The following is a 13817-nucleotide window of genomic DNA, read 5'->3' on the forward strand; positions in this document are numbered from 1 at the left end:
GATGGTGGTGATGGTGATGGTGATGATGGTGATGGTGGTGACGGTGATGACGGTGATGGTGGTGATGGTGATGGTGGTGATGGTGGTGGTGGTGGTGGTGATGGTGGTGATGGTGTTGGTGGTGGTGGTGATAGTGGTGGTGGTGATGGTGGTGATGGTGGTGGTGGTGATGGTGGTGATGGAGTCATCCCGTACTTATAATGCACATGTAGTTTGCATATATTAATTCATCAGATCCCTCTAATCCAACAAGGTGGGCAGAGGTTATAATTCCTATTTTGAAGGAGAGGCAATCTAGGTTGAGAGAGGGTAGTAATTTGTCTGAGGTCACACAGTGAGTGTAAGCCTAATGCAGAACTGGTTTAGAAGCCTTGGAGTCTCATGTCCTTCTACTTGTCAGCTTTTTCACTGCACTGGCTGAAATCTGGGACTATAAAAAGAAAGGCTGTTAGATGTGGAACCAGAATTCCTCATTCCCAGACTATTCTAAACACATACACCCACAAGAGACTTCTAGAAACTGACAGGATGTGCGTTCCTAGGACTGACACCACGGCAAGTTGGTGACCTGGTTGCTTCTAATTCTTCTGTGTGTCTCATATCAAGTAGAAAGCCATATGCAAACCGGAACACCGCTAACTTCTCTTTTCCTGTAGTCGGTGCTCCGTTGTAACTACGGAGAACTAAAAGTTGTATAGACATTTCCCCTAGAGCTTAGTACGAAGTAAGCGTCAACTTGCTTCCTATTTTCTTTATTTGCCAAAATAAAAGACTTAGTTGTGTCCTGGGCACTTGCATGGAATTGGTAGCCACTAGTTTTCATGAAGACTCACAACCCCAACCATGTTTTTCCTGAAAAACACCAAGCAGCTTGATGCCACCAGTCCTTACCTAGGAACGTCGCCCTTCCTTCCCTTAAGAGTGTCACCAAAAAAGGTTGGAAACCCATCTGCTTTATAACTGGCTGGACTATGAAGTTGGTTTATAAAACTGGCAGAGATAAAGTAATCAAGAATGGCATCCAAATGCCTAGTCCAGATGGTCAAGGAAAGCCATCCAGTGTTGTAGAGCTAGAACGTAGAGGAGTCCGAGTGAGAAATGACGGTGGGAACTGGGAGAGGTTGGCTCGGTGATTCTGTGGAAAGATGAACTGTGGCTCAGGGTATGTCACAGGCTTCCGAGTACTATGTTGCAGTGTCTTTTTAAAAAATTGACATATAATTGACATATAACGTTAAGTTGGCAATGACCTGATACGTTGATATATTGCAGTGTGATCACCACTATGTTTTAGCTCCACATTCTTGCCAACACTTGTTATCTTTTGTCTTCTTGATGATAGTCATTGTAACAGGTGCAAAGGGATGTCTCGTGGTGGTTTTGATTTGCATTTCCCTGATGTTCGTGATATCGATCATCTTTTCATGAACCTGTTGGCCATTTGTGTGTCTTCTTTGGAGAAATGTCTATTCAATTCCTTTGTCCACTTTTTACATTATTTGTGTTTTTGTTATTAAATTGGATAAGTTCTTTATACATTTTGGGCGTCTACCCCTTAATCACAAGCGACAAAAGCAAAAATCAACAAAGTGGAATTCCATCAGACTAAAAGTAACAATCAGCAAAATGAAAAGGCAACATACAGGATCAAAGGAGATATTCGCAAACCATCTGTCTGTGTTACAGTGCCTTGAATCAGGGTTTGGTTATTCTGTGAGTAACAATTTTTCTTTTAAAGATTTTATTTATTTATTTGACAGAGAGAGATCACAAGTAGATGGAGAGGCAGGCAGAGAGAGAGAGAGGGAAGCAGGATCTCTGCCGAGCAGAGAACCCGATGCGGAACTCGATCCCAGGACCCCGAGATCATGACCCGAGCCGAAGGCAGCGGCTTAACCCACTGAGCCACCCAGGCGCCCCTGTGAGTAACAATTTTAATAGGACTGTTCTCTACCCTGAAGACGTGAAAATGTTACTATTTTATTACCGCTAACAGGTACTAGAATGTTAGGAGCTAGGGGTGGGTCTGGATGGGATGAAGCCCTGGGGTACTGTTGGATGGCAGGAACATCTAGCAGAGACTCAAAGGCTGCTGGAGATGCTCCTCTTGAGATTTTTTTCCTTTTCTTGGCTTTGCTCTGTCAGTGGCACTCAACCCACCTTGCAAAAATCTCCTGCAGCTCACATCTCAAAATACTGCCTCCCTCCACCCCTAGGGAGACTGATTCTCCTAACCCGGGTCCACTGAGAAAAACCCAAGAGGTAGACCTTAACTAGCTGCCTGAGTGGCGTGCCCACCTTCTAGGTGATCAGATGCTGCCCCCTGGCCAGAGTACAAATAGCCACACAGCATTTCCTCCGTGGCTCATGTGAATTTACTCATGTAAATTCTTACTCCTCCTCACAAAGCTAGAGGGCAATCCATGACGGAGGTACTCTTAAGATCATCTCTTCTGGGGACACAGAACTAGGCAGAGAGAGGTTGGAGACCCGTCCGACGGAAGTTGCAAAGCTGGGATGAGAATCCAGGCAATTCCATCCCAAAGCCATGTTCTGAACTCTTAGTCCATAGCGAGACTTACAGGAGGTTGGAGAGGAGAGGGAGAGAGGCTGCCCCGAAAAGGGCCCATTTTCTGAGAAGAGAGGAAGGGGGTGGGCAGCTGGGTACTTAACCTCTCTCAGTCTTACCACATGTCGCATGGGGTTGGCATCGGCTCGTACCCGGCAGCCAGGACAGCCTCGTAAGTGATGGGTTGCTGCTTTCGTATCCTCCCTACTCGTTCTAATTTCATTCTGTCTTGGTGTTGGAAGAGCCTCTGTGAAACCTGCAGGCATCTGTGCTGGGGGGAGGCAAGAGAGCCGGCGGTGTCCTGTCTGAAGGCCGGGGCAGGTGCGGCGCAGAGCCCTGTGAGGAGATCACACGCGGGAGGAGAATTTGAGCTTTGGGGTGAGGCCACAGTTCCCCGCAGAAAGACTGACTTCAGAGTTGCTCCAACCATGCGGACACTGCGTCTTGTCTAATGAGGTCGCTGAGATCCCTGGGAGGTCACAGTGGGGCTTTTCACAGCCCCCCAGCTGACCACCAGTGGGGTACCTGCCCCAGACTGAAGCAGGTCCCACAGGTAGATGTGGATGTATTTGTTTAAGTGGGAAAAAGTAAAAGTGGAAAAGGGAAACGCTGGGGGTAGAGCACACCCCACGTCGAGGGGCAGGGAAGTTGGAAACAGCCTGGGATCAGCAGAGCATCCAGGAGGGGCTTCTTGCGGCTTCCTGAGAGCTGACCCGGCGGCGGGACTCCTGCTTTTCCAGGCACAGAGGTGTCGGCAGTGGTCCTGGACAGGGAAGGCCTTTCTGTGCGCCGGGCCAGCTTTTCCGCGTGCGGCTGGTGAGAACAGGGAACGTGGCTGGCCATGGCCGGAGGTGGACAGACGATGGGGGCATCTGAACTCGGCGAGGCCCCTGCTTCTCCTCTCACCTCCTTTCTCTTCCTGACCTGCTGGTTGCCGGCTTTGTCCGCTCTCTCACCCATAGCGCATCCATATTTGGGAGGAAGGTCTTGAAGGAGAGTGACACCCAATTATGGTTGCTTCCTCCGAGCCAGGCGGGGGCAATGCTGATTTACACGCTGCTTCCCCAAGTCCCACATCCACCTCCTGGCAGCTCCTCAAAGCCCTGCCCAGCACCGCGTTCATCCCCCAGCAGACTTCACCCCGTGCAGGAGGCTCTGGGCTCTGCATACCAGAGGGATGAAAGGTGGTTTTGATTCCAGCTGTGGAAAGGAAGTGGGGAGACCAGTTAATATTCCTGCCAGAGTGCTCTGTGAGATCAAATTCCTGCTTTTTTTTTTTTTTTTTTGAAGAGAGAGAATTGGGCTCAGTCCACCGAAACAAGTCAAGAAACGGCCATGCTAATTGCTACTGAAAAGGAGGATTCACTTTGATGTGAGGTTAATAGACCTTATTCCTGTTTATCATTCCTTCCCATACATCAGAGTTACAGGCCTTCCTCTTTTCTGGCGTTTGCATGTTTCAAGCATTGTGCTTTTCAGAGTCAGAAATCCATTCCCTCAGGCAGCTCCAGGTAGGAACTAAAGAGATATTAGGGAAACGTGCTCTTTTTGTTTTTATAAATGTGTCTTGAGTGATTGAAGAAAACCACTTCCTTTGTCCCCAGGTTCTGAACTACCATTGCAAGGCTCAGGATTCCTGGGGAGGGGACGGGGGAAATGTTGGTAGGTCCTCTGTGCCTTGATTTCGTCAAACTCTACCACTCTTCTCTCCTTACAAGCCCAAGTACACTGGCTTCCACTGCCAAGCTCAGGTGAGGAATTGTGGGGTTCTGCCCAATGAAAAGCAAGGCTTTGATCTGGGCTAGGCTTTCCTTGATCTAACTTATAAACGTTGATTAAGCAGCGACTGTGCTTGGGGAGCTGCCTTTGGCACAGGGAAAGTGGAGATGAATCAGATTCAGTCCCAGCCCTCCCAGAATCCACATTCTTAGCCCATTAATGACAATGCAGCATTATAAACGCTTCTTTCCATTTGTGAAACATTGCCGGGGAGCCCTACTTCTGACCTGGAGATCAAAGCAACTGTGTCTTGAAGGATGAGTAGGAGTTCTAAGAGCAAAGGATGGAGCAGGGATTCGTGAGGGGCAGAGAGAGCATAAGGCGAGGAGGGGTCTGAGGTCACGAGGGACCCTTTGGGGACACGGGACAGCTTCATGCGACGGGCTGGGGAGTGTGGCAGAAGATGGGGAGACGCAGCTGATGAGTTCACAGCATTAGAAAAGGGGGCAGGAGATGAATCCTGGGGTCTTGCAAATCATGCCACAGAGTCAGGTTCCACTTTCTAAGAAGGGAGACCTACCCAAGTGTGTGAAGCAGGAGCGTCTGTGGGAGAGCAAGGAAGACAGGAAGACTTCTCAGAGCCCACGGTCGGGAGGAGTCCAGAGGACCGGAGAACAGAGATGAGGGGTCAGATGCCACAAATACCACAAAGATATCTGGGGGGAAACAGAGATTAAGAAAAATATCTGAGTTTAATAATTAGGTTTACGACTTTGGCCAAGACTCTCACTAGAATTCAATTATCTTGAGCTCTACAGTATGGGTGGTAGTCATGTATTTTTTTTTTAATTTTTTTTAAAAGATTTTATTTATGTATTTGACAGACAGAGATCACAAGTAGGCAGAGAGGCAGGCAGAGAGAGAGGAAGGGAAGCAGGCTCCCTGCTAAGCAGAGAGCCCGATGCTGGCCTCGATCCCAAAAACCTGAGATCATGACCTGAGCCGAAGGCAGAGGCTTAACCCACTGAGGTGCCCTGGATGGTGGTCATATTATCAACAATCAACTACAGCCAAGGGCCTCAGATGCTGGGCTCTGAAGTCACTGCTGGTTTGCACCCAGCCTTTCCTGGCTGGGGCTACTCCCAGGGTCCATGTTCATGGGGGACACAAGTCCTGAACATCCTGCTTTGGCTTACAGGCTCTCTGATGGCCTTGGTGAGCCTCCTTGGATTGGCTGGGGCCAAGGACATCTCTGTGCACCCTTCCCCACCTCCCCGTGGGGTCAGAGGCTTGCACGGTGTCCCCCGACCCCCAGCCTTCCCCACTTTCCCTCACAGGCAGCTTCACTAATGAAACCCGTATATATTCAATCCCATTTGGGCATCTGCCTTTCAGAGAACCTGACTGAGACGGATTTTAAAACTCTGCACGGAGCAACCCAGTTACCCACGGATGGACCACTGCACGGGCGGAACGTCATATATCCACAAAATGGAGCATTATTCATTCATAAAAAAGGAAGGAAGTACTCACACACACTACGACATGAACTGACTTGAGCTACGAGAGGTTCTTATGCTACGGGAGAGACATCAACCACACTAACACTCTGGTACGAAGTATTCAGAACATTCAGAATAAGCAAATTCACAGAAACAGAAAGAAGATTGGTGATTGCCAGGGGCTGGGAAGAAGGGGGAAGTGAGTCTCTTTTGGGGACTGAACATTTACTGGGAAGTTTATTTGGGCTCTGGAAAATCACCAGGAGGTGACTGTGTCACAAGTACCACTGATTCGTGTACCTTAAGATGATTAAAATGGTGACTTTTACATTACGTGTATATTTCCACAATGAAGCCCTCGACGCCGGTGTTAGGCGTTTTTACTGCTATAAAAGTAGTTTCTCTCCGTGGGCTCGCCCCATCTCCCAGCTCCGCAGCCCTTTCTCTCTTGGCTTCTCCTCCCCAGCGATCCGTTGAAATGCCTTCCTGAGATTCCAGCCCCAAGGTCACGCCTCGCGCGACCTGCCCGGAGCCGTCTCCCCTGCTGCTTCTGACGTGACAGCAGCACCTCCTCCCTGCTTCTCGCGCTGTCTCGTGATGCCCTTGGCTCCCGTGTTGCTTGTTCCTGTACTCCCTTTAAACCTGGGTGGTCCCAGGGTTGGTCTCGATCTCTTCTCAAGAAATGGGGACAGCCTCCAAGAGTCCAGCTCAGCCTCATGTGCTCCCTGGAGTTCCAGCCCCGAGGAGTCCCCGCCTCCTCCCAGAACAGAGGTCGCTGCGATGCTTCCCAGGTTCCCTACCCACCCCAGCATCACCACCAGACACACACTGGGTTTCACTTTGAACTCTTCCCTCCCTCTCAATCCCCAGATCAACTTTGTCCAGAGCCCAGTCAAAGCTATCGTGTGAGTGTGCAGTTTGAGTGCACAGGGCGATGAGCCCTTGGTAGTGCTCCCATAATGGTCCTCCCTCGCCACTGACCTGGACCACACAACAGCCTCTCAAGGGTCTCCGCGCCTTCCTTACCTCCTCTTTCCAAACTGTCCTCTTTGTGGCTGCTAACATAATTTCCAACAATGGAAATGTGACTACGTCACTGCCCAGCATGGAACCCTTCAGGATCTCCGGGTGCCTCCTCCTGTGACATGACCGTTGAGTCCTCCGGGAGTCCCATGGCAGGTCCTCACCCTCCCACATGTCTCGGCTTGCAGGCTGCCCTGCTCTCCCTTCTGGCCCAGAGGGCCTGAACCCCAGATCACATTGGGGGTTGATGGCTGAGCACCCCCGACCAGACATTCTGGGCTGAGGCCCCAGACACTGGTGTTTTGTTAGTTGGAATTTCCAGAGGCTGCTGATGGGCGTCCAACTTGACCCAGCCCTCCCTGGGAGGGGCGTAGGGACCCCAGGTCCCGCAGGTGCAGAGGAGAAGGAACCAAAGTAGGGAGCCTTCCCTCCCCCTCCTGTCATGATGTTTTAAAGAAGAAGTTTACCGTGAGCTGTGTAGCAAAATCCCCTAGAAACCCACCCAGGGCCTGCTGAAATGAAGGCTAGCATCCTTCCTACCTGCTGGAGAGGGGAAGGGGTGGAGGTTTCAGCGCCGGAGAGGAGCCAGCAGGGAAGGGTGGAGGATGACTCGGGCCAGTGTCACCTGTACTTGCCACCCGCTCGATTCCCCCCAGCCTCGCCGTGCTGGTTTGTGAGGGCTGCACCAACAGCATCATGCACTGGCTGCCTCCCCAGAACCTGGGTCACAGTTTGGAGACTAGAAGCTGGCCGTCGGGTGTAGGTGAGGGCGCGGTTGGGTTTTTCTGAGGAGATGAGGACGATTCAGCCCCATGACCCCGCCCCAGCCTCTGGCGGTTGGCTGGCCGCCGTTGCAATCTTCTCTGGTGGTTCTGCTGGCATTTCCCTGGCTGCTGGACTCAGTACCCCAACCTCTGGTTTCATTGTCTCATGGCATTCTCTCTGCCTGCTTGTCTGTGTCTAGATTTCCTTTCTATGAAGAGTGGATTAGGGGTCCAACCAACACCAGTGTGACCTCATCTCAACTAACAACTCCTGTAGTGACCTTCATTCCCAACAAGGTCACGTTCGGAGCTATGCAGGGTCAGGACCTTGACATATGAATTTGGGGGGTGACACAATTCAGCTTATCTCACTGTGGAGAGGCAGGCAGCCAAAGGTGACGCAGGCCGGAAAGGGGGTGGGACATCTCTAAAACTGGGAGTGGGTCACCCCTCCTCTCTTGTCCACCCAAACCCCTCGAACCCAAGACAAGTGATGAAAAAGTGACCACGTCTGCGCCACAGCCCAACCCCCCATCCACCCGAGTCTCCTTTTAACTTCTCCAACCCTGTTTACATCCCAGATCCCCATTGCCAGTTTCAGACCCTACTTTTATTCAATCCATGGGCCTAGTCATGGGGCAGATGCACCTTCTTGTCTGAGATGGAGAAACGGAACTAAAAGCCCTTTTATGGGTGCCCCGTTTCATTACTCCGATCTGATTTATGAGGATAGCTGGAAGGAACTAGGGGAGCTAGCAGTTTAGTGAAGGGTTAAAAATAGCAAATAACATTTGGAACAGCCACCCTGAAAGTAAGTCAGTGGAAGACACAGAGAACAAATTTTCTTTTCAGCCCTGCCTGCCTCTCCATCTCTTTCTCCATTTCCAGGGTGTGGGGGAGACGTCCCCCCTCCTAACGCAGGCTTTCTCGGCCTGGGCACTGTGACATCCCTTGCTGAGGGGCCATCCTCTGCGTGCGGGGACCCTGGGCAGCATCCCGGGCCTCTCCCAGTGTCTGGAGACACCACACACGTCCCCCGAAGGGCGAAATCACCCCCAGTTGAGAACCACTGCCTTCAAAGATGCAAGAGCACTTGGTAAATGCTGTGCGGCGTGTGTGGAAAGATCTCACGTATGACTTCAGACAGCTCGGTGGTTCACTATTCTTCACAGTTTACGGATGGGGAAATAGGGCCAGTTGTTTGATGACCGCTTCAGGTCGCACTGCCCACGTGTCCCGGCCCGGCGTGCTCCGGCCGCCACCATCATCACGTGAGCTTCTCTTCTAAGAGGTCTCATTCGTTCCGTCCGACAGGAAAGGGTGTTGTCCCCAGGTCACCAGCCGAGGATGCCTCTGGGGGCCCCCTGGGCTCATCCCCGCGCTTGCTGGGACCTGTTCCCGCAGACGCCGCTGGCGCGGATCTCACCTGGACGGTGGGACAAGCGCGCGTGCACACACGGCCTCCCTGGTGAGCGTTTATTTCAGGTCACGTTCTCTGTGCGGGGGCGGGCGCAGCTACTCAGGACAGATCCCCGGGTTTAAGTGGCATAAAATGCAGGGTGTGAATGAGACACCCCTCCCTCCCACCTCTGCCGTGGTCACAGGGGCTGGTCCTATCCAGCCTGCCAACTGTGGGAAGCTTAGTTAATCTCATTAAACGAAGCCGGTCCTCTCCCTTCTCCGTCAAGGAATGGCTTTAATAGGTCCACAAAGGGTTCGGCCCCGTGCACCCTGAATCTGAGATAACGTCCACGTTGGGTTAACCCAACCCTCCTGCCGGGGAGAGCTGGTGCCGTCTGCCCATTTACTGACAGCCTTGTCAGCGAGAATCTGGAGTCTGGGGGTTGGCAGGCAGCCAGCTCGCCTTCCACCGTCTCTCCGGCGTCTCAGTAACAGATGTTGTGCCTCGTGCCTCGAGCTGCTGCTGGCAAATTGCTGCGCGCCCGTGTTGTTTATCAGGGGCGGAGGCAGGGTGGGGGGGAGACATGTTTTCCAGGAAGGAATCTGGATCCCTCTCCAGGTTCTCCTTTTGCAAACCAAAAAAAAGATAATAATAATAATAATAATAATAATAATAATAATAATAAATCACTTGAAACTGACTTTCTAAAAGGTGAAATAATCAGCTGGTTTAAGAAAGAAAAAAAAAAAGATTATTCTAAGCCCTGTAACTTGGAGGTTCCAAATCAGGAGTTATGCAGCTCACACGAACAGGGACCACAGTCCATCCCCCTTCCAATGCCCCCGCCCCCAGAACCTGCTTTTTCGTTACAGTGTTACGCAAAAGCGACTGCCTTGGGAAGACCTTTCAGGAATCTTACCTGACTCAGCAGTTCTTACCTCTCCTCCGTGGAAATCGATCAGGGGGGCTGTTTACTGAAAGGGTCTCCAGAGTCAAGTGTGACTCAGTGAGGAGAGGTTTGGTATGTCCTTGAGAGAAGACATTTTTCTGACAGCACCTTTCCTTTTGAAGGAGGAAACGGGAGGAACGGGATTGAGAACACGGATTGCAGCTTCTCTGCAGAGCTCTGTACCCGTGTCCCAGGCGGGCGTTCCAAGCTGGGACACTCCTAGGTGGAGCGTCTTCTGAAAGCCGTCTTCGCAGGAACGTCTCCCCTTAAGTGTGACTCTCAAGCACCGGCTCTCGGGGGCTCTGTGTGTTCTTCCAGCCGTAACAAAGGGAGTCTTGGATCAGGACAGAAAAAATCATGCAGGGGGATTCATGCCGCACTGGCGTCCTGGGAGAGAGAGTCATTGACCTGGGCGGGGCGGGAGATAGGGGGCGGGAGGCGTCTACACGGCCCTGAGCCACCACGAAGGTTGATCACTTCTCACTGCTGTGCACATTGAAAGGGAGGAATCCGGGAACTGGCCAGGAAAAAGGCCCCGGAGAGGACATCTCTCCCAGCGCAGGGACTGAGAACAGGTTAGCCCTGGGGAGGCGCCAGAAGCCACACACCCCTCCAGGATATCTGGAGGCAGACAGTAAAACCGGTGAACTGCCGTCTCGCGTCTGGTGCCCTCTCTGCTCTCTAAGACAAGTCTCACGGTCTCCCAATGAGCGGATCCCGAGCATAAATAAGACAATGGAAGCCTGATGCGAAGGAGCGCAAAGCACGCGGGACCGTAAGACCCCAACCTACAGAGAAGGCGTCGTTGACATGCTCGGCTCCCGCACAGAAGCCGGGGCTGGCAATCACGTTTGCGTTCAGATGGTGCTTTGCTGTTGGAACACGGGTTTCTGATGCATTTTCTTTGCCACCGGAAGGCTTTCTTCCTTGCTGATGTCCAGGCTGCCCTGTGCCTTCTGGCACTCGCTCCGGGTTAGGACGATGGCTTGGGGCCCCAGGCAGGGTTCCCAGCTGTTCATTCTTCACTCATCATCCCGGGCTCATCTTTCCGCACCTTCGTACCTGCTGGGACAAGCTGGGAACCCGGGCCCCCTCTTCTGCTCCTTTCTCTCCTGCACCACCTGCCAGAGCAGGAGGCACTGCCCTCCCCCGCCCGGACTGGGGACCCTCCCTTCATTCTCCGTGTGCTGCCAATGGCTACCCGCTGGGACACACCCCATGTGTGCTCCAAACCCACAGCCTCCCCTGACCCGACACTGAAAGTTAAAGAGGAAAAGAGTTCAGGTGCCAGTTAACTTGGAGACGGCAGAGTAGGATCACCCCGTCTGGAAAGGGCACCGCTGCTCAGGCCCCATGGGCTAATGTCGCATCTTCCAAGTTTTCAAGAAAAGCCGCCCATTCTAATTTTCATATAAAATCTTTGGTTTTCACATACTGGTAACAAATCCCAAGTTTTCTTAAGCACCAAGTAACCCACCTCTGCAGGGCATGCAAGGCCCAGGGCCTGTCAGTGTGTGCCTTCTGCCCCAAACGTGTGAGGGTAAAGCTATAAACAAAGCCCTTTGGGGGCTGGTGGGGGTCATGAGGTTGTGTACCGTGGTTCTGCGCAGTGAACCCCTTCTCAACAGTTCTGAGCTCCTCCGGGGGTCCCCCATTCTTGGGGGGGTAGCTGAAGCCTTTCAGTGCAGTCACCACCAGAAGGAAACCAAATTGTGAATAAAGAGACTGTTCTAGGCCCCGCCTTGCCCAGGGTTTAGTATCTGATCTAAGCCTCTTTGTTTTCTCTGCAGCGTAACGAATTAGGTCCAGGTCCAGGCTTAAAGCAATGCGGATTTGCCTTAGCACAGCCTGGGGTGAGCCCCTCCGCACGGGCTACAGGGGTCCACAGCTCAGGGTCTCAGTAGCACTTGGCTGGGGCTGTGTCTGCCCATCCAAACCTCGGGGTCGTCTTCCAAGCTCACACAGGTTGCTGGCAAAGTTCATTTCATTGTAGTTGTAGGACCGAGATTCTCGGCTCCTTTGAGAAAGTTGTCCTCCATGTGGCCCTGTCTGCAATGTCACAGGGTTTCTTCAAGGCCGATCAGAGAACCTCTCTTGCTTTGAATCTCCAATTTCATTCAGGAATCAACTGATTAGGTCAGGCCCACCCAAGGAGGTCCCCCCTTTTAATGAACTCAAAATCAGTTGATTAAAGACCTTCATTCCATCTGAGAAAGTCCTTTGCCTTTGCCCCCATATGACACAGTCTAACCATAAAAGTGAAATCCGTCATGTGAATAGTCCCACCCACACGCAGAGGGAAGAATTAAATAAAAAAAATTCTGGGGACTGTATCGAAGTTCTGCCTGCCACATCCTTTTCTCTCTGATTTTTATATTTTTTATTTATTTTTTTATGATTTTATTCATTTATTTGACAGAGATCACAGGCTGACAGAGAGGCAGGCAGAGAGAGAGGGGGAAGCAGGCTCCCTACTGAGCAGAGAGCCCTATGTGGGGCTCCATCCCAGGACCCTGAGATCATGACCTGAGCCAAAGGCAGAGGTTTTAACCCACTGAGCCACACAGGCGCCCCTCTCTCTGACTTTTAATTACTCATTAAATTAAACGTAGGCTAGATGGCTTTTTGCATCACTGTCTTACATCTAAGATGTGACAGTGTGATCTCAAAGAATGCGTTGGGCTACGATAACTATTACATCCTCCATCGGAAGAGCCGCTGAGATGAACCGGGGTTTGCAAGGTAATTCTGAAACAAAGCGGATGTCTCGCTCAACAACCGATTCACTCAGTTCTTGGACAGATGAGATTTAAGGTGCATAAAAAGGTCATGAATACTCACGCATTGGAGTGTCCTCCTCGGTTGTATTGGCTCAGATCCTTAAGATCTGTGTTTTCACGAAACGAGATTCAGCTGGATCATAAGCTTGATTGCTTCTGGGTCAGTGTTGGTGTCATAGCGGAGAAAGCCTCTCGTGAGAGAGCTGCGTCACCATCCTGAAAACTCCGGTCCCCTTCTTGTGCCTCTCACCCTCCTGGAGGAAGGGGTGAAGGCTGCCACGCCAGGAGAATCACCTGTCTTGGTTCTGCCTTCTGCTGCGCGCTCTCCCCTGCCCTTCCCGTCTCTCCAGTGACTCAGGGGTGGACGCACACCTCCACTCTGCTGCGAGCTTGTCTCCCACCTGTTCGCAAGCTCTCCCGACCACAGCAACCTCCAGGCAGAGGGTAGGAATCAGCGCCGTCTGCCTCTAGAGAAGAGAGAAGGCGCTGATGTTCGCATCCTTGGAAAGATGGGCTCACACGAGCTAAAGAACGATCCGTCTACCACCAGCCAAATTTCTCTGTGAAAACCACAGAGACTCATTTCTCAAGAATCAAGCAAATCTGGGACTGCCGCTTTCTGATGCTCAACAGCAGAAGAGGGCAAAGACTTGCCGAAATCCTCAGCCAGTCTGTGAGGGGCGCTGACCTCGCAACGCTTCCGTTTCTAGAAGGAAGGGCTAGAGCTTCAGGAAAGCCCGTCTCTCTGAGATCTCTCTAAGATCTAAGGTTGTGTGAAGACCTTTCGTGGTAGACAGAAAGGTCTGGGAATCTTTTAGAAGGGCTTGCTAACAACATAAGGAAAAATACCCTTTTGGGAATTTTGAAAAATGCGGACTTGGCTGTATCTTTCCCTCCAATCTACTTGTCTGTGGCTTCCCTGAGTTTGTTGGGAATTACGTGTCGTTTGTATAGTTCAGTTCTCTCTGGGCTCTTTCGTGTTGATCCGGAAAATGTTCCAGATTCAGACAAACAAGACCTGAAAAAAAAAAAATTCAACAACAAGTCCAATAACAAAACCCCCTCTTTCCTTCCAAACTCTCATCCAATCTTCCGCCCTGAGGGGGGGC

The sequence above is a fragment of the Enhydra lutris genome, unplaced genomic scaffold (assembly GCF_002288905.1).
Source record: "Enhydra lutris kenyoni isolate GAN:26980312 unplaced genomic scaffold, ASM228890v2 scaffoldscaffold29, whole genome shotgun sequence".
NCBI classification, from domain to species: Eukaryota; Metazoa; Chordata; class Mammalia; order Carnivora; family Mustelidae; genus Enhydra; species Enhydra lutris.